Source organism: Pipistrellus kuhlii, unplaced genomic scaffold (assembly GCF_014108245.1).
Source record: "Pipistrellus kuhlii isolate mPipKuh1 unplaced genomic scaffold, mPipKuh1.p scaffold_m20_p_3, whole genome shotgun sequence".
In the NCBI taxonomy this organism is placed as follows: Eukaryota; Metazoa; Chordata; class Mammalia; order Chiroptera; family Vespertilionidae; genus Pipistrellus; species Pipistrellus kuhlii.
The window spans coordinates 170840606-170860893 of NW_023425529.1; the positions used below are offsets into that span (position 1 = coordinate 170840606).

At 39.0% G+C, this 20288-nt stretch overlaps 1 long non-coding RNA gene across 2 annotated transcripts in view; it reads left to right on the forward strand.

Annotated features, from left to right (window-relative positions):
• Positions 1 to 13593: 13593 nt before the first annotated feature.
• The window catches only part of LOC118729461, a 39304-nt gene continuing 32609 nt past the window's right edge, over positions 13594 to 20288 (forward strand). Inside the window, exons 1-2 of one of the 2 annotated variants that reach the window (XR_004991240.1) lie at positions 13992 to 14004; positions 16543 to 16546. This is a non-coding gene — a long non-coding RNA (uncharacterized LOC118729461). Of the gene's footprint in view, positions 13625 to 13991; positions 14005 to 16542; positions 16547 to 20288 lie in introns of those variants that run through there. The other variant, XR_004991241.1, reaches the window with a different exon arrangement.

Here is a 20288-nt window from a genome sequence, read left to right on the forward strand (position 1 = left end):
TGGCATCACAGTGTTTTACACATAACTGAAAAATACAAAAATGTGTCCTTGCCACACTTCCCTTATGGTTTTCACAATGACCACAGGCTTCCCACCAAGCTCTGCTTTCACATAACACTAATATCCAAAATTACCTTTGACTTTACCCATTAGTGAAAAATACCAAACACATAGATCTTGGGTGACAATATGATTAGGGTACTGGTAACTTTAAGGCCTTCCCGCACGTGGTCCCTCATATCCACATTGCTCCCTCCCTCTTGTGTGAATACATCCTTCTAATCCTTCCTCTCTCATCTTCAATGTCAACTTCTCATTCAACCCTCATAGACCACTCCATCTAAGGAGGTTGCATCCTTCCCTGAGGCTCAATCATATTGACATTTACTTCACGGCACTTCCATTGTTGCCCAATTGTTTATTTACTTGTTTACTGGTTATCTCTTTTGAGGTAAGTGTCATCTTGCAAGCTCCGTGAGGAGAGGAACTGTGTGCTGTGAATTGCTCTGTTCACAGCTGATAATATAAATGCCTGGCACATAGAAGGCACTTAGTAAATATTTGTTGAGGGAATGGATTATTGGAAGACCTGTCTCAAGAAGGATTTATATTCTTTGAAGAGTAGCTCCTTAACAACCCAGACCAAGTAATGGTTAATGGGCAAAAGAAATATCTCCCCTTAAGCCTTTTCTTTTGCTGTTGTATCTACACTAAATATTTGTATAACCTGAGCTTGTGTTGTTCATGGTCATGGTCATATGTATACACACAGAGAGAGTAGTCAATGTTGTTGTGCTATGTAACACTCTGAAACAATGTTTGTAAGGCAGGCAGAGACTATGTCTATCAGTGGGCCTTTGGTGATGTGGCCATAGCTGATCTTTTACTCCTTTGTCTTCCTCCCTGCTCCTGATCACCTGGACCAGATTGATCATGGAGCAATACAAATGGATTGTAAAGCAGGCTGAAGTGATTGATTTGGTCCAAGTGCCCATCACATAGTGAGCACACAGACAAACAAGTAATGAAAAACTCCCTTCTTCAAGTTCTCAGTACCCTGCCTATTAGTGTGTACTATCATTCAACCCTGAGAATACAGAAGTAAAATATTAATGCATGCACTTAACACTAATGTCCATAATAATAATGAACATCTTTGTAGCCGACTTCGTGCCTGGAGAACAGAATGTTATAAGCATAACTTCTTAGTTTTTGTTTTATGATAACTGGTAGCAGTTGAATTAAATCGTAACTATCCAGCTTGGAGACAGCATTGAAAAGCACCAGCCCTCAACAAGAGTTATCCTAAGGGTAAATATATGCTAGACCTCATGATGAAAAGCCCACTAAACAAAACAAACCTGTTTTCCTCACTTCTCCCCTTGTACACATACCCAGTTCATGAAAGAGACAACTAATCGTGTTAAGGAAATATTCAACCTAACAATGGCAGAACTCAGAGCTCTTATCTTCTGCACAGCTAGAAATCACTATGCTGTGTGGGAATAATCAGCTGCATTGCACACTCAGATGAAGAGCCTATCTGAGGAAATAGTTAAGAAAAAATAGGAATGGGAGGGAGGATGGGGAGAACTGGGAACACTGGCAATCTTTATATCCAAAGAACAAAGTGAGATTCTTAAAGATGGCAATAAGGAAAAGAGTATTTCCATCATCAGCCTGAAATAGAGAAAGCACACAGTGTTTTTCCAGGCCAGTCCCTGCAAAGCCCCAGTAGCCCTACTCAATACCTTCTAAGAGTCGGCAGGCTATTGGTGTTAGTCTGGACCTTGTGTTGTTCCTCAGTTGTCACTGAGCAGCGACAGTAGCAGTGTGGTCTTCAGACCAGCAACATCACCAGAGAAGTTGTTCAAAATGCAAATTCTCAGTCCCTACCCTAGACTTAGGGAATCAGAAATTCTAATCAGCAATTTGTTTCAACAAGTTCTCCAAGTGATTGTAGGCATACGTGCTCAAATGGAAAAGGCACTAGTCTGAGCAATGGCGGGTAAGTCAGGAAGCCTGGTTCTCCTGGACATGACTCCAAGAGCCATGTCAGCCCCTCCATACCTCAGTGGCCCTTGCTATAGATTGAAGTGTGTCCTTCAAAATTCAGCTGTTGGAGTCCTAACCTCCAAATATAACTGTATATTTGGAGATAGTTTTTTTTAAGTTATTAAGTTAAAATTAGGTTATTAAGGTAGACCCTAATCCAATATGATGGTTGTCTCTATAAGAAGAGGAGATTAGAACACAGGAGAAGCACCAGGCATGCAGCCATCTGAAAGCCAAGAAGAGTGGTCTCAAAAATAAACTAAACCTGGGAAAACCTTGATCTTGAACTCCAAACTTCTAGACTGTGAGACAATAAAATTTTGTTGTCAAAACCACTCAGTCTGTGGTATCTTGCTATGGGAGCCCCAACAAAATGCAACAGCCTCCTGTCCTCATATCTTCCTTACTCAGCAGGAACCTCATCACGGTGCTCACATGGCTTTCTCTGAGGTTTGCTATTACTGTACTTAATCTGTTGTAATACTAAGTGACAATAACTTCAGTTCAGTTTCCTCTTGCCTAGAAGACATGTTTTAACTATCTTTAATTCCCCAACGCATAGTGCGTGCCTAGTGGAAACCACTCAATTAACATAAGAATGAATAGTAATGTCTTACAGAATTATTAAGTAAGACTTCATAATTTACCCATATATCCAATTTATACAATGGCATTATCTCTGATAGTAAAATTTATAAGACTGCAAAATATCTTTGAGATTGAGAGCTCAATGTGATCATCGCCTATCTTTGATCCTACATAAAGACTGGGAGGGAATTCAGTTGACATACATTTAAATCTCCACTTTGCTACTTATTTATCATGTGACCTAGAACACATTTCTACTTCTTAGGTGAGAAGTAGAAATATGTTAGGCTTTATCATTTTGCCAATGATTTAGTGCTATTCCCTACACACCTAACATTTACTGAGTGCTTATTATTAATGAAAGAGTTCCTTTTAGAAGAAAATAATTCACATAAAACCCAAGGTATCTTACATGATACCTTACCTGAAAGACTATGAGTTTTGCAGATCATTAATTTATCTAAATTTCACCTTCCCATTTCCTTCTTGCTTCTCTCAATTTGTGCCACTTCTATAGTCCCTACTCCCTTTATTTCCTCTAAATACTATTATTATTGGCCTGCCAATTTTTCCAATTTTTTGTCCTTTTTATCTATGTAAGGAAGATAATTTACTAGTTATTTATTCCATTTTGAATGAGATATTGTAATTCTAAAGAAACATATTCAGCCTTATGATTCAATTCAGTTCTCATTACTTATGAGGATGGAACCACTGTTAGCACAATGGAAATAATTAAGATAACATACTAGAAAAATATATCAAGCCAAGAGTTAAGAGCCTGTCATTTATACCTGGCTCTTTTACTGAACAATCAGTTACCTCTTTTAAAAAATATAGTTCTATTAACATCAAAGAGGAAGAGAGAGAGGGAGAGAGGAAGAGAGAGACAGAAACATCAATGATGAGAGAGAATCATTGATCGGCTGCCTCCTGCATGCCCCACTGGGGATTGAGCCCACAACCGAGGCATGTGCCCAAACCAGGAATCAAACCATGACCTCCTGGTTAATATATTGACCCTCAATCACTGAAACACATTAGCCAGACTCAGTTACCTCTTTAAGCCTCAGTTTCCTTACCTGTACATGTCACAGTGGACTTTTTATTGACAAGGAGCATTTTGAAAAACATTTTTCTAATATTGTACAATCAAGTCAAGAGCCTGAAGAGCTAATGGGTAGGGAGAAAGGTTTGGGGAAACAAAGATGAGACTCTGAAGAATGAGATTCTCATGGAGTGCCTGAAAAAGGGGGTTTGACAGAGGAAATACAATGAGTTACTAGGTAAGGCTTATATATTCTCATCTATAGCCAATCCTCACCAATATAGGTTAAAATCACAGAACTAGCAGAAACCACCAAGGAAGATAGGTTACTGAAATACTGGTTTCCAGAAGAAGGAATCTGAAATAAAATTTAACTAAATCAGGGATACTCAACTTCCTCTCCACTATCAGTTGCTTTTATTCTAAGTGTGTCTGTTCAATCATCAACTTCACATTTTTAAGCTCATACAATCATGGGATCTTATTCATAATGATTACCATCTTGGTACTTTTCTCTGGTGAGTGAAATTAGCATTCTCTCATGAACTGTAAATGTTAAATTACTAATAATCTCCCTGGAGTTTTTCTCACATGATGATGCCTTCAATGATTTCATCACAGTTCAGTGTATTAAAATATCACAATTTATACTCTTAAGCATAATTATTTCCCCAAGGCTTGATCTAAAATTTGTAGATGCATTTTTAAACTATCCCAATAAAATCTTAGAAAAATGCTAATCAAATGACCAGTGCCAAAGAAACAGCTTTTTTTTTTTTTTTTAGGAATTGATGTCACAAGCAGAAACAAATAATCCTTAAAGAATTCAAAACTCTGTAACAAAAAACTGAAGTCCCAGATTTTAAAATATGCAAATTTCTGTAGTCATTTTTAAAGAATTTGTGTATGTTAATTATCAATAGCAAGGTCCATAAAGCATGAAATTTCACACTTTGTCAGACTAGTGGCACGTAGGGAACACCATAGAATCTAATGTTTATTCCATTGGAAAAGTAAAAAAACAATTTTGCAATAAATCAATGGAAATAATTCCCTTTTTCTCTATCATTTTATGGGACTCCAGGGAACTAAGGTACACAGAAGGAGGTAGCAGTGAACAAAAAACAAATTACAGCATATGATCAGGGAACACAGGGATCTGCCAACAGTTTCAAAAACACAACTCTGCTATGTTTGAAATTCCTGTGAGATCAAACTTTGAACTACATTCTAGTTTAGAGGAAAACTTTGCAAAAATCAAGAGTAAACATTGCCAAAATAATTTACATAAAGCTAAGATTTCAAGAAAATTCCATCTTTTTTCATATTTTCAACTAAAAGGGAGGGGTGGCGAGGGGGAAGGGTGTGTGAGGCTGAGAGCATCCAAAGAACTTGACAGTGGAGTGGGAAGGTGGTGAGCACAGGGCCTCAATGCACCATCCTCTAGGGACCAGTGCTCTTCAACACAGGAGACAGGCAAAGAATGGAGAGAGGGAGGGAGGGAGGGAGGGAGGGAGGGAGGGAGGGAGGGAGGGAGGGAGGGAGGGAGGGAGGGAGGGAGGGAGGGAGGGAGGGAGGGAGGGAGGGAGGGAGAGAAAGAGAGAGAAAGAAAGAGAGAGAATGGAGGAGTGCTTTGGGGTTTACAGTCTAAACCTGGAAGTGCATTACATCATCTTAACCCACATGTCATGAAAAAGAACTCAGTAATCTAGTCTCTTCTGACTGCAAAGATATGATATATATTTGGTCTTTGTCTGGTTCTTGCAAAAAAAAAAAAAAAAAAAAAAAAAAAAAAAAAAAAAAAAAAAAAAAAAAAACCTCCTAAAACCATTGAAATTGACTGTGATGAAAGTGATAAAGGTGGCTTTTGTCATATTAATAACATGACTCAGAAAGCACCTAAGGATGGGAGCTGGTTGCCAGTAGAGACAACCTCTTGATAAGTGTTGGAACTATTCAGTCCACATCTCTGACTTCTAGGGAAGGAAGAGGGGCTAAATATGAAGTTCAATCACCAATGGCTATTGACTTAATTGGCTATTGACTTAATCAATCATGCCTATGTAATAAAGACTTCATAAAATTAAAAAAGATAGAGTTTAGGGAACATCCCACAGGTAAAGTGCTGGGAGAGTGGCATACAGAAGCTCCTCAGAACTTATCCCAGACCTTGCCCTATGCATCTCTTCATGATGCTCTCCCATCAGGCTGTTCTTTGTTTAACAAACCAGTAATCTGGCACATGGACTTTCAGTTGTAAGTGAAGAGGGCAGTCTTGTAGGACTAAGCACATAACCTTGGGATCTGGAACTTCCCCATGTAGATAATATAGGGGGCACCCAACTGGTGTCAAAGAATTGCTTAGTGTGGGGAAAGAACCAGTACATCAGAATTGGTGTAAGAATGGAAAGGAAAAAAAAAAGGAGGAAAAAAAAAGGAGACTTCTAAATTTACTCTAGCTCTTGATGGAAAGAAGACAGAGAAACTGGGAGGAAATGACTCATTCACCAATAAGGGACTGGACAGTTTAGCTGAATAACAAGGACTTCGAAGGAGTAGAGATTGTGCCAGAAGTTACAAAAGCAGTGGACTGGGAGTGCCAATAGGAAGTAAGGGGGCTATCATTGAAAAGTATTTTCTTACCAAAAAGAAAGATCATCTCAGAAGCTTTTAAGATTACCTATTGTCTGTGTAAAGGAAATATTACAATGGATTCCAATGGAACTCAATACAACATCTTGAGTTCAAAACTCTGCTTTTCTTCTTCTTATCTATGTAACTATAGAAAAATTACTTGACTTTCTAAGACTTGGTTTTCTCATCTACAAAGTTGGAGTGATTACCGTCTTACCTCCCAAAGTTGTTAGTCTTAAATTAGATTAGTAGTGAATATAATAAGAATGCCTGGAATATAACAGGCACCTGGTAAATGTTTGCTATTGTTAACTACATCACTACTGAATAATCCTTTATATTTTGATTATTAAAGAAATAACTTTGTCTTATCTGACTTAAGTAGAAATTTCTAATAATGAGAAAACCCCATCCCAAGAGTATTTTATCTGGAATTTTCCTGTAATACAAAGTAATACTTTTCTGACTTAACCATCTCCAGAGGAGATAATAAAATACTGCAACAAAATGCTATCCCTGGAGGAGCTAGCCAGAGGAGACCAAAAGGACATAGGCCAAGAGCAGTGCAAGCCCAGACACCTCCACCCACACAAGAGAATCATGGACTGTCCCCATAATACATTTCCCCAAATTCCATGGCAAAATTCCCTTCCCATTCCTGAGAAGCACCAATACCTTAGGGCAAATCAATTTCTAGGAATAAGTCCACATGAGAGGTACAGGGACTTAGGGCCACAACATTCGAGTCAGGCTTAGCTAAGGAAATGAGATTGAATGCAAACAAGAAAGATGAGCAGCAAGAGGACCTCTATGAGAAAGAACTGGCAGGGGCCAAGAGCAGGACAGACCCAGCTCACTTGGGAGGAGGAAGAATGAAATGGAGGGTGGTAAACAAGACTACTCTGGGGACGCCAAAAAGTAGTGACACCAGATAAGTGTGCTAATCATGCCCTAAAGTAACAGCCGAGTGAAGCGTTGTGTGTTCAGAAACAGCTAAATGCTGACAGGGGCAGTCTCCTCATGTAGGGTGACCTTTCTTCCTTCTTTGCCTGGGATGGTCTTGATTTATAATTGCTGTCCCAACAGGATTCCTTTCCCCTTACAAAAGTATCATAGCTTCAGAAAAACAACCTTTGATTTGCTAGAGCTGTGGGCTCTTCTAGAAAAGCTAGAATCACTGAACATATTCAGAGGCACTTGAGTCATTTCTGGCCATATCAAGAAGAGCCTTAGGAGACAAGCCAGTAGATAGTAAAAGTCAGTGTAGCCTCTTGTGCTAACAGGAAGCTTTGATATAGCCAACGTAATGTGAACAGCCCTGAGAGAAGCCTTATAGTAAGAGGTTTTTCATCACAAATTGTAGCTGGGTTTTGAAAACTCCCAATGCACTTTGAGAGCACACAGCCTTGGATACTAATGGTTATCATGACAACTTCAAAGAGGCTTAGAAAGCCACATGTTTGCACATGGACTGCTGAGGTCAGTCTGGTAGAAAATTTTTTCCTTGGACAATTGAATAAAAAAGTGAGACTCATCTGAAAGGCAATCTGAGACCTTGATAGGAGTCTCTTGCATAGGGTACATTTAGGTTCCTCCCAAACTCTTTGCTTGCTGCCAGAAAGGCAGAACCTTCTTCTGGTTTGCTGAGTCTCTCTCATGGCCCAACCCAATATGCTATAATCGATATTAAACCACCTTCAGTACTATTATATGCCCAGGTTGCCCAAAGTCATACAATTTATCCCTACCACTGTGACATTTCATTGGAATAATTGAAGTAATTATGTAATGTTGAGCACAATTCAGGTTCTGCAGTTGGAAGAAAAGGCTGCTGTTGATTCAAAATGTAAGCCATGTTACTGGAGCACTCAAGTTGAGGCATCAATTCAACAATAACACATATAGTTTACACTTTTTAAAAACCTACACTGTACCAAGGTCTAGAGTCTCAGTCTTTAATAAAGTTACCATCTAAATCAAGACAAGTACGAAAGTAACTAGCATGCAATATTAATTTGAATGATAATCTGTTCTACGTGTAAATTTCATAATCATGATTTTTGCAGACCCAGTTATTTACATGGTCTTCAAGTAAAATTCAAGTTTTCTCTTTTGTTTTGTTTGTGTGTTTTTTCACCAACTACTAGATGAGATCATCTCAAGCTAAAGGATATTAATAGCAATTATTGCTCCACCATTGAATTTTCAATATATAAACCCATGTACAAAATCTGATGAAAATAATGCAACTTAAAAGATATATCATAACATCAGCATCTAGCCGAAACAGGTTTGGCTCAGTGGTAGAGCATCAGTCTGCGGACTGAAAGGTCCCGGGTTCGATTCCCGTCAAGGGCATGTACCTTGGTTGTGGGCACATCCCCAGTAGGGGGTGTGCAAGAGGCAACTGGTCGATGTTTCTCTCTCATTGACGTTTCTAGCTCTCTATCTCTCTCCTTTCCTCTCTGTAAAAAATCAATAAAATATACTAAAAATAAAAAATAAAAATAACATCAGCATCTAATGATTATTTCCCCTTTAAAGTTGTGACTATAAAAGACTTATTCCAATAATGCTGTTATTGTTCTAAATAATTTTAAAATCTTGCTTTGAATTTGGCTTTAGACCATCAGCCTATTCAATCAAAAACCCTCAATGGTTGAAAACTTCATACAGCTGTGATTTTTTTTTTTTAACAAATCATAAGGCATCATGATGAGTAACTTTTATCCAAGGTGTATAATCAGAATCACGGAATGGTGAAAATAAGAAAAGATTAAATTTTTGTTGTTGTTGCTGTTTTAAATCCTCACCCAAGAATATTTTTTCCCCATTGATTTCTAGAGAGAAATATAAGGCTGGGGGAGAGAAAGAGAAACATCCATAGGTTTGCCTACTGCATGTCCTCCATGGGGGCTGGGTTACCTGAAACATAGGTTCATGTCCGTGACTAGGAATCAAACCTGAGACCTTTCTGTCTATGGGCTGATGCTCTAACCACTGAGCAACTGGCCAGGGCAAGATTAATTGTATAAATAAATCTTTATTGCTCAGACTATTACAGGAGTTCCTCTTTTCCCCCCCCACATAGCTCCCCTCCACCTGATTCCCCACCACGAGCCCTTACCCCCCACCACTGTCTTCATCCATAGGTATAAGATTTTTGTCCAATCACTTCCCGCACCTAGAGACCTTCTTCCCTCTGAGAATTGTCAGTCTACTCCCTTCCTATGTCCCTGATTTTATTATATTCACCAGTCCATTCTGTTCTTCAGATTTTTATTCACTTGATTTTTAGATTCACTTGTTGGTAGGTATGTATTTGATGTCTTTTTGTTGTTCATACTTTTTACCTTTACCTTTTTTCTTCTTCTTCCTCTTCTTAAAGAATACCTTTCAGCATTTCATGTAGTCCTGGTTTGGTGTTGATGAACTCCTTTAACTTTTTCTTGTCTATGAAGCTCTTTATCTGATCTTCAATTCTGAATGATAGCTTTGCTGAGTAATCTTGGTTGTAGGTTCTTGCTATTCATCACTTTGAATATTTCTCGCCATTCCTGATTGGCCTGCATAGTGTATGTTGAGAAATCAGCTGACAGTCATATTGGTACTCCCTTGTAGGTAACTAACTGTTTTTTCTCTTGCTGCTTTCAAGATTCTCTCTTTGTCTTTTGCCTTTGGTATTTTAATTATGATGTGTCTTGGTATGGTCCTCTTTGGATTCCTCTTGTTTGGGGTTCTGTGTGCTTCCTGAACTTGTAAGTCTATTTCTTTCACCAGGTGGGGGAAATTTTCTGTCATTATTTCTTCTAATAGGTTTTCAGTATCTTTCTCTCTCTTCTTCTGGTACCCCAAAAATTCGGATGTTGGTACACTTGAAGATATCTGAGAGGCTCTTTACACTATCTTCTTATTTTTTATTCTTTTTTTCTTTTGTTTTCCTGGTTAGGTGTTGTTTCCTCATATTTCAGATCTTTGCTTTTATTCTTGGGGTACGTTGATCTACAGTTGAGTTTCCATTTATTATTTATTTCAGACAGTTATGCTTAATTTCTGACTGTTTTTTTTTTCTTTTTATCTTTTTTTTTTTCTTTTTTTGCATTTTCATTAAGGTTCTTGAATGTCTCACTAAGCTCCTCAGAAGTTTCACCAAGTTTCTTAGTGGTTTTTAGAAGATTCTGGAGTAACCTTATAAATTTGGTTTTGAACTCTATGTCCTCAGTAGTTTGCTTCCCTCCATTTCTTTCATTTGTGACATGTTTCTGTGTCTCCACATTTTGGCTGAATCCCTGTGTTGATGGAGTGGTTTTGTGTGGTAGGTGACCTATAATGGCCAGTAGCTCAGCCTCCCCAATCACCTGAGATGGACTCTCTTGGTACACCTCTTTGTGGGCTGAGTGCAAAGTCTTGGTGTAGTTAAGCCTTGATTGCTGTTGGTACACTGGGAGGAATTGACCTCCAGGCCAATTGGCTGTGAGGACCCGCTGTGTTTATAATGGAAGAACTGCTGTGCTGTGGAGACACGATTATGGTGCAGGACTTGTTTGGGGGGCGGGGGGGGGGGGGGGGGGGGGAGTTTGTGCTCACTGAGTCTGGCTCTTGAGTGTGTTACTTATGGATGTGAGGAGTTGAAATCTGGTTTCTCACACTGACCACTAGGTACACTGGCTTCTGGATCTCCAATGGGGTGCAGGTCAGCTACTGAGGCCACCCTGCAATAGCTACAGCAAGAACTACAGTTTTCTCCTCTTTCCTTGAGGTTTGGAGGGTTTGGAGCTGTCAGACCTGGATTTCAAGTTTGCTAGGGTAAACTGTGATAGGGAAGGCATTCATATGCAAAAGCCGCTGCTTGGAGCTTGGGTGGATTTGTAGGTTGTGTGGGGTAGGGTCTTAGGCATCACCAGGCTAGGGTGTGGCAAACAGCACCTCTGACCACGTTCCTGTGTCCTATGCCCCAGTGCAGCAAGCAATTATTCTTGCACGCAGCTCTGTAAGTAAGCCACCCTCACTTTCTGACCCAATGGCAGATAGTCCAGCTTCTCTCCATAGGAGTTTGGGTCCCCCATGTCTCCCCAGAAATTGGATTTCAGAGAAATTGGGAGCTTGTATCCCTTTGGGTTGAAGAAAGCAATGCCCACCACCAGCCCAGATTATGCCTCCATACCTCAGCTTTTCAGCACTGTGCATGTCTCATTGCTCTTTATTCTTTCCTTCTAGTTATAGAACTTCCACTCAGCCAGCTTTCCCATGGTTCTGGGTGATAGACATTTTATCTTTTAGTTGTAGTTTTTAAATTGTTGTTCAAGGCAACAGTTTAGGTGTTTACCTATGCTGCCATCTTGGATCCTCAAGATTTTTCTTTTTATATTTCATGAAATGATGATATGATAGATATAAGGGTGGTATATTAGTAATTTGAGAAACACTGGACAACAGAACTATTCAGAGGGGAAAATAAGCCACCATGGGCTCATCTGCAACTTAGCATTAAGAAGCTATAGAATATTCTGAAAAAATACTCTGTAGAATATTCTGTAGACTATTCTGGTAAAGAAAGCACAAATCTCTTATTTTTTAATGCCTTGTGCCCACCATAGTGAGTAGTATAGAGTAATCACCCCATAAATGTTTAAAGGATAAACTATAACAAAATTGGTTCTATTATCTTGTCAGAAGACAATAATTATGCCTTCAAATACATGTGAAAACAATGTAGAGAGCATTTCCCAAGTTACTATGCCATTATGTCATTTGTTTGCTATTTCTAGAATCTCTTTAACAGACTCAAATTCTCAACCTCGGGTTTTAGTTTAGAAATCGTCCTAATTTTTAAATATAAAAAGTACACAGAATACTAGAACAAATGTACTTATCAGCCAGAGTCAACAAATGCTATTGTTCATTCATTTTTTAGTACTCAAACAAAACAAAAAAATATATATAGTTGATATTCAATAATGCAATAGGCAGGATAAAGAAAAGACACCAAAAGTGCACTTAGAAAGCTGTGTCCTTTCCTATCTGGCTGCCTCTGTAACTTTCCACTTTTTTTTCTATTTGTATATTCTCCTGACTCTTCAAATTATACCTTTAAAACTTTGCTTTTACTTTGTGTCTCCACCTGGCTCTTGGAAAGACTTTTGTAATTTGGTGTTAATGGCATATTTTGGGCTGTAATCTCCATTTCACTTATTTGGAGTGCATTTTTCTCCAAATTTCTCTTCCTTTTCATTCAGCCAAACCTTAAAATAATAATAATTTCCTCCAACCACCCACCTTGAAGGCTCTTTTATACACTCCAGCTTACTCCCAGATATGTCCCCCAACCAGACCTTGTAGAATAAAAAGCTTCTCATTTTAAGAGAGAATCAAGCCATTAGGTGATGTTATTTTACTGTATTTAGGTACTATGTTTATCATGTTCTAATGCTCCATGCTTCTTGGCATCAAAGAACATTGCTTTATTGTGACATTTTCAAATGAAAACTACATGACAGTAACTGTTTCCAAAAAACTCTCATTTACCTTGGCAACATTTATGAGTGGTGGGGGGGAAATACAAAAAACCACCGCTTTGAGCAAAATGCTACAATGATTATTTAGCAAACAAGCTCCCATATTAGAGCAGCGGAGGGAAGATTGCTTCTACAGACTAAATTACACTTCACACACAGGCGCTGCTGAATGGCTTTCTACAGAGGTTACGTTTAAATTATAGCTCTTGCTAAGCAAACATCTCATGGTTTGTATGTGTGTTTGAATTATGCATCTAACAGGCAGCATGTTTATGGAAAAAAGTCAAGTCGATAGATTGCTAAATTGCTACAACGTTTATGAGGGACAAAAATAGCTGTGGTGCCGGACAATGAAGAAGCTCTGCGATGGGCCCCACTTACTCTCCAATAAAAAGAGGGTTCGGCCATCCTGAACCACAGTGAGCGATCAACCTCTGACTTCATTCAGAAGCATCACAATTTGCTTTAGTGCTTTCTCTTTAGAAATATAATTTGATGCCTCATGCTTGAAGATTCTGGAAAGTACATTGTATGGCTTCCAATTTTACTTTAATTCCTAGAAATGAGACAGATCTATATAAGTGGTCTGAATCCAGGAGGAATATGCTCTTAGTCCATCAAAACAGGCAAGTCAGGTAAAGGACAACATTAGCAAAAAATAATAATAATAATAATAATAATAATAATAATAAGTAAATGACAATCGACCTTTTCAGAATGTGCTAAGCTCCCAGGTACATCCTGAAGAACAACAGAGTGCACTGCAGCAGAGTGTGTCTTCCCAGTCTCAGTGTACACACATCCCCATAAAGGTGAAAAGGGGACAGATGGCCTTTACCTTCCCGTAAGTCTATAGCTGGTACAGAATGCATTTTTCTATCAAAAGCCCTTGGAAATGGAATGCTCTTTCATTTCTTAAGATTTACCACTCTTCCGCCTGTTGAAAATCCAGATTGAGTTCCTGCTGCAGTTAAGCACAGGTTACATTGGAGGAGTATGGTGGAAGCAAAGTCTTAGTCTAATCACCAGAGAACAACCATTTCTCCTGGATTCCAGTCCTCCCTGAGTAAAGATAATGAGGATGAAGAAAGTGTTGACTGACAAAAAAGACCCTCACAAAAATAACTGGAGAAAACCAAGCTATACAACTCCTGACATGTGACGGTCTAGAAAATGTAAAGGCACCAAACTATACTTCGGTGTATATGTGTGTCAGTTGAGGGCTTTAGGTATCAAAGTGGTCTGTGTGATTCAATTTATATAATATTCTTTAGAGAGCAGGTGAGAGGTTTTCCAAGGATGTGTAAGGCAAGGTGGAGACATATACTTCAAAAAGTAGGGTTTCAAAGGGTAGGGTTTACAGAAGGATTGTCAGATTGAGAAATAGCCTACAGCTGTTCAGGTTTTGGCCAACAGGGGGCAATAACATGCAGATTAAAATTCCCTGAGCTGTCTGGCAATAAGCAATCAGGTTGAGGGAAAGTGCCATTTAGCCATTTCAACAGGTAATCACATTATGTGACTCAGCCCTTGTTGAGTCTAAGTTTCATCAACCTTCTGATGCAATTCTTATAATTATGACATACTGGAATTGGCTCCCAGCAGCCATGAAGGGATCTTTGTGGTGATGAAACTATTTTTATCTGGATTGTAGTGGTGGCCACACAAATCTACATATGTGATAAAATGACACAGAACTTTTTATGTTTTGAATTATGTCCCCAAAATAACATATGTTGCAGCCATAAGCCCTAATATCTCAGAATGTGGTCTTATTTAGAAATAGGGTCCCTGAAGATGCCATTATGTAAGAAGAGGATACACTAGAGCAGAGTGATCCCCTAATTCATTATCACTGAGGTCCTTATAAGAAGGAAATTTGTACACACAGAAGGACGGGGATGTGAAGACACACAAGGAGAAGAGGGGCATGTGATGACAGAGGCAAAACTGGAGTTCTATGCCACAAACCAAGAAAGTGCATGGGTTACCAGAAGCTTCAAGAGGCAAGGAAAGATCCTCCCTAGATGTACAGGGGGTGGGAGGGAGCACGGCCCCAGCGACACTTCGATGTTGGACCGCTAGCCTCCAGAACTATGAGAGAATTCATTTCTATTGCTTTAAGCCATCAAGTTTGTGGCACTTTGTTACAATAGTCCTAAGAAATTAAAACACAACTAAATACACACATATACAAATGAATGCATTTAAAACTGGTGAAGTCTGATAAGATCAGTGGATTGTACCAATTTCCTAGATGTGATATTGTACTATAGTTGTGCAAGAATTACAATTGGGGGAAGTGAAGATCTACAGGACCTCTGTATATTATTTCTGATAACTGTATGTAAATCTACAATTGTTTCACAATAAAAGTATAAAAAAGTGCTCCCTTCAAGTCCATTGGCCCTTTGGGAAGTAGGTCAGGGAACTAAATCAATCCAATTTGAAAAAGAGAAAATCAGGGCTCAGGGAATTTAAACAAATGTTCAAAAATCATAGGATACTAAGAAATCCAGTTCTTGAATCTACAATTCACAAGTAGCAGTCCACCTTGTTTGCTATGCTATGATTATCATGTGCATCATTCAATTGTTTGAATTAACATGGGATGACAAAGATTTCAAGGTCACAGAATCAATATTGATTGTAGAAGAGGGAAGAAAAAGAAAAAAAATGTGGGAAAAGAAGTATAGAACACCCTGCCTTTTTTCCCAAGGAAAAGATATCTGATACTTTTTAACATAAGTTATAAGGAAGAGATGCTGAGGAGAAAACTGACTCTAAGACTGGTCATTGAGAAGGGGCATCACATCCCACCTGGCCAATTTCCTTTTACAATGAAAATGAGGGAAAATTTCACTGCTCTGTAAAGATCCCTCAGAAAACCCAGCCAAATTAAGAAATAAAGCTGTAAAAAAAAAAAAAAAAAGTGATATGAAGCGAGGCATCTAGAGTTTATTCATCACCAAACCCCAGAGCATTAGCGGTGCTCACACAAGCTATCACTTCATTATTGCATTCAAAAATGTCAGACACAGGGAGCGATTTGTCAGCCCTGTTACCTATGCTTGGCAAGCACTGTGCAAGCCTCTCTGGCAACCTGGGCGGTTTATCTGGATGCAGAAGACACAGAAAACATCAGCCACTGAACCATCATTCTAAAGATCAATGACTCAACCCACGTCTTGCCTGGGCTTAACAGGAAAACAGGAAGAAGTACCCAAATGATGTTTAGATTCATGTGTAGATCAGAAGTAATGGGAAAAAAGCACTACAGCAACATTAGTTATTTTCAATTAACATAGATCTTTTTCTCTCCAAGAAGTTTAATGGATTTGGAAAGCCCCAAGTAGATATCCTAGAGCAAAGGAATCATAAAGAGGGAGATGATAAAACATTTCCCCTAAAACTCAAAGTAACAACAGGATTTCAAATCTCCATAAACCAGAGTTTGAGAAAATCTTTTCAGTTCCTTGGGTTTCCACAGTCATCACCTAACCACTCTATTTTTGGAAGTAGGAGTTTCAGTGGATGACAATTCAGTTCTGCTACTGAGCGCTCAACTCCAGGCAGAACAAAGAAGCCAATCAGAAGCAATCTATAATAATAAAAGCATAATATGCAAATCGACCAAACAGCCAAACAGCAGAATGACTGTCTGATCTATCAATCGGGGTGCTCCACGATCGCCCCAAAGAGGGAGGTTCAGGCCACCAACCTGTGGGATGCAGTGGGTGGGCAGGGCCTCCCTCTGTGGGGGCAATCCATTGTGGAGCCCTGGCTGGGTGGGCAGGGCCTACCTTTTTGGAGTGATGGATCATGGGGCTCCCAGATCCTGAGAGGGCACAGGCTGGGCTGAGGGACACCCCCCCCCCTGAATTTTGTGCCCTGGGACCCTAGTCTACAAATACTAAGCTAATACAGAAGAAATCCAGAACAGACTCCTGCAGACATTGATTTTCTCTGTTTGAGGAAGCCCCCTTTATTTTCCAGTCATTGTGTCTAATGAGAGGAAACACAGAAGTAAATGGCACAGAAGCCAATCAGAATCTTTGCTTGCAGGTTTATTATTTATTGGCTTATTATCTGCCTGCACTGAGACAAATATAATTATGAAGCAATTATCCTACATTCTTCAGGGAAAGAAAACAAAAGGTCAGGGATATACTTTGTTCATCTGTTTAAGTTTTAAAAGACTATAAATTCAGGTAGTCATAATTGAAGTATTAAGAAGTTGTACAATTATTTGTGTTTCACTGAAAAGTCAATTGTCATTTTGTCTTATGTATCAATATTTCTGAAAATTTAGTGGGCAGGTGGATTAATAAGATATTTTGGTAAAGTGCAAATTCTAATACAAAAGATATGGGGTAGAGCCTAAAATTCTGCATTTCTTTTTTTATCGTTTAAGTTTTATTTTTAAGTACTTTTATTGATGTATTATTGACATATAAACATTGCATATGTTTAACATGTACAATTTGATGTTGGGGTTTTTTTTTAATTTTTAAAGTTTTTATTATTGACATATAATTTCCACTTAACAAAATGGATGAACTTCAATTGTACAGTTAAGGAGTTTTGACAAATGAGTATAACTAGTTAACAACTAGTATAACTACTAAAATCAAAATATAGAACATTTCCATCACATCAGATCATTCCCATCTATTGTGTGTATCCATAATTTGCTCCTTTTTTTACTGCTCAGTATTATTTTATTGGATGAATATACCAAAATTTAGTCATCCTATTGGTAGACATTTGAATTGTTTTTATTTTTTTATATATTTTTTAATATTGATTTCAAGAGGGAAGGAGAGAGAGAAACATCAATGATGAGAGAGAATCATTAATCGGTACACCCTCCACTGGGGATTGAGCTAGCAATCTGGGCATGTGCCCTGACTGGGAATCGAACTGTGACTTCCTGATTCCTGGGTAGATGTTCAACCACTGAGCCACATCGGCTGGGTTTGAATTGTTTTTAATGTTTGCTATTATGAGTAAAATTGCTATTGATATTTTTATTGGGACATAATTGATATATAGCATAATATTAGTTTCAGATGTACAGTATAATGCTTTGATATTTGTATATATTTTTAAATGATCACAAAAATAAGTTTAATTAACATCTCTTACCAGACATGGTTAAAAATTTATTTTTCCTGCACCTTTGTGTTTGACACCTATAGCTTTTGAAATGATCACCACAATCAAACTAATTAATATATCCATTGCTTCTACATAGTTGCCATACTTTTTTTCTTTTCTTTTTTTTTATAGTGAGACTTAAGATCTATCATCTTAGTAAATTTCAAGTATATAGTACAGTACTAACTTACATGCTACACATTAAATTGCAAAAACTAACATCTTGCATAACTTAGCACCTTTTAACTAATATTACCCCATTCCCCTTTCTTTACCCCCAAAGTCCTTGACATCATACTATTCTGTCTCTATGAGTTTGACTCCTTTAGATTCTATATATTAAGTGAGATCATACAGTATTTGTCTTTTGGAGTGTGAAATTTCATTTAGCTTAAGGTTCCTCCAAGCAGCAGGATTTTTTTCTTTTTTAAGACTGAATAATGTGTGTGTGTGTGTGTGTATGTGTGTGTGAATGTGTGTGTGTGTGTGTGTGTGTGTGTGTGTGTGTAAAGGGACTGAGGGGGAGAGAAAGAAAGGCAGAAGGGAGTGAGAGGGAACCAAATTGGAAAAATATTAATAGTTTTTTATTTTAGTTGTATATATACACCACATTATCTTTATTCATCCACTGACAGACATTTGGGTTGTTCCCTTATCTTGGCCATGATGACTAGTGCTACAATAAATGTTGCTACTGATCTCACACCACATCTTGTATACCAAGGTTTTAGTGCTCACTATCTGGGATAAAATGCAAGCATATTAGTCACTGTTTACACAAGGGCTATGTGAGTCTGTTTTCTTTACCAAGAAATTATTTCCCCAATTTATTATGTGTATGAAACACACAAAAGTGGGAAAAATAATACAATGAACTCATATACCCACCAATTATCCTACCAAATAAAAGAGTAATATGCAAATTAACCATTACTCTGCTACACCCACCAGCCATGCCCACCAGCCACGCCCACCAGCCAATCAGAGTGAGTATGCAAATAAACCTAACCAGGATGGCTAAGGCCATAGAGAACAGGAGGGAGGCTTGGGTTTCCCAGGACACAGAAGAAGCCAAGCTTTCCACCTGCTCTTGCCTGCCTAGCCCTCCACTCAAGGCTACAAAGTTTCAATTATAGAAGGTAAACAAATCCAAACAGAAATGGCAGCAGCCACAGAGCTGGAGAGAGCAGGCTAGAGTTGCCCCCAGCAAATGAGGAAGCAAAGCTTTCTGCACACCCTAGCCAGCCCAGGCCTCTGCTTAAGGTTACAAACTTTCAATTATAGAAGATAAATAAGTCCAAATAGAAATGGCTGCCGGCCATGGAGCTAGCAGGACGCTTGGCTCCGCGCCAGGCTACAAAGTTTCAATTGTAGAAGGTAAATAAATTCCAAATACCAGGGCCTCTGCTTTGGTCACCAGGGGGCATGGCTGGCCTGAAAACCACCACAGGTCTCTCATCCAGGCCGCCCCACACCCTAAGGGAACCCCCACCTTGATTCAAGACACCCTTCAGGACAAACCAGCTAGATCCCACCCATGCACCAGGCCTCTACCCTATCTAATAAAAGAGTAATATGCAGATTGACCATCACTCCAACACACAATAGCTGCCCCCATGTGAACACAAGAATGGCCAGCAGGAGAGGGCAGTTAGGAGGCACCAGGCCTGCAAGGAAAGGCAATTTAGAGGGCAGTTGGGAGGCACCAAGACTGCAAGGAAGAGCAGTTGGAGACGATCAACCCTGCAGATGAAGGCAGTTAGAGATGACCAGGCCTGCAGAGAAGGAAAGTTGGGGGCAAACAGGCTGGCAGGGGAGCAGTTAGACATCAATCAGGCTGGCATGGAAGTGGTTAGGTGATCAAGCTGGTTGGCAGAAGTGGTTAAAGGCAATCAGGAAGGTAGGCAGGCGAGCACTTGGGAGTCAGCAGTCCTGGATTGTGAGGGCAGTCGGACATCCTTCAAGGGGTCCCAGATTGGAGAGGGTTCAGGCTGGGCGGAGGGATGCCCCTTTCCCCGCATACATGAATTTCATGCACCGGGCCTCTAGTAGTCTATATTTGTCTAATAGCTTTCTCATAGTGTTATTGAATTTTGCCAGTAATTGAATCCTTTAAGCATCCTGGCATGATTTTTAATTACAGGCAAAATTCAATAACACTATGAGAAAGCTAGTAGTCTATATTTGTCTAATAGCTTTCTCATAGTGTTATTGAATTTTGCCTGTAATTAAAAATCATGCCAGGATGCTTAAAGGATTCAATTACTGGCAAACATTTTTAACAAGTC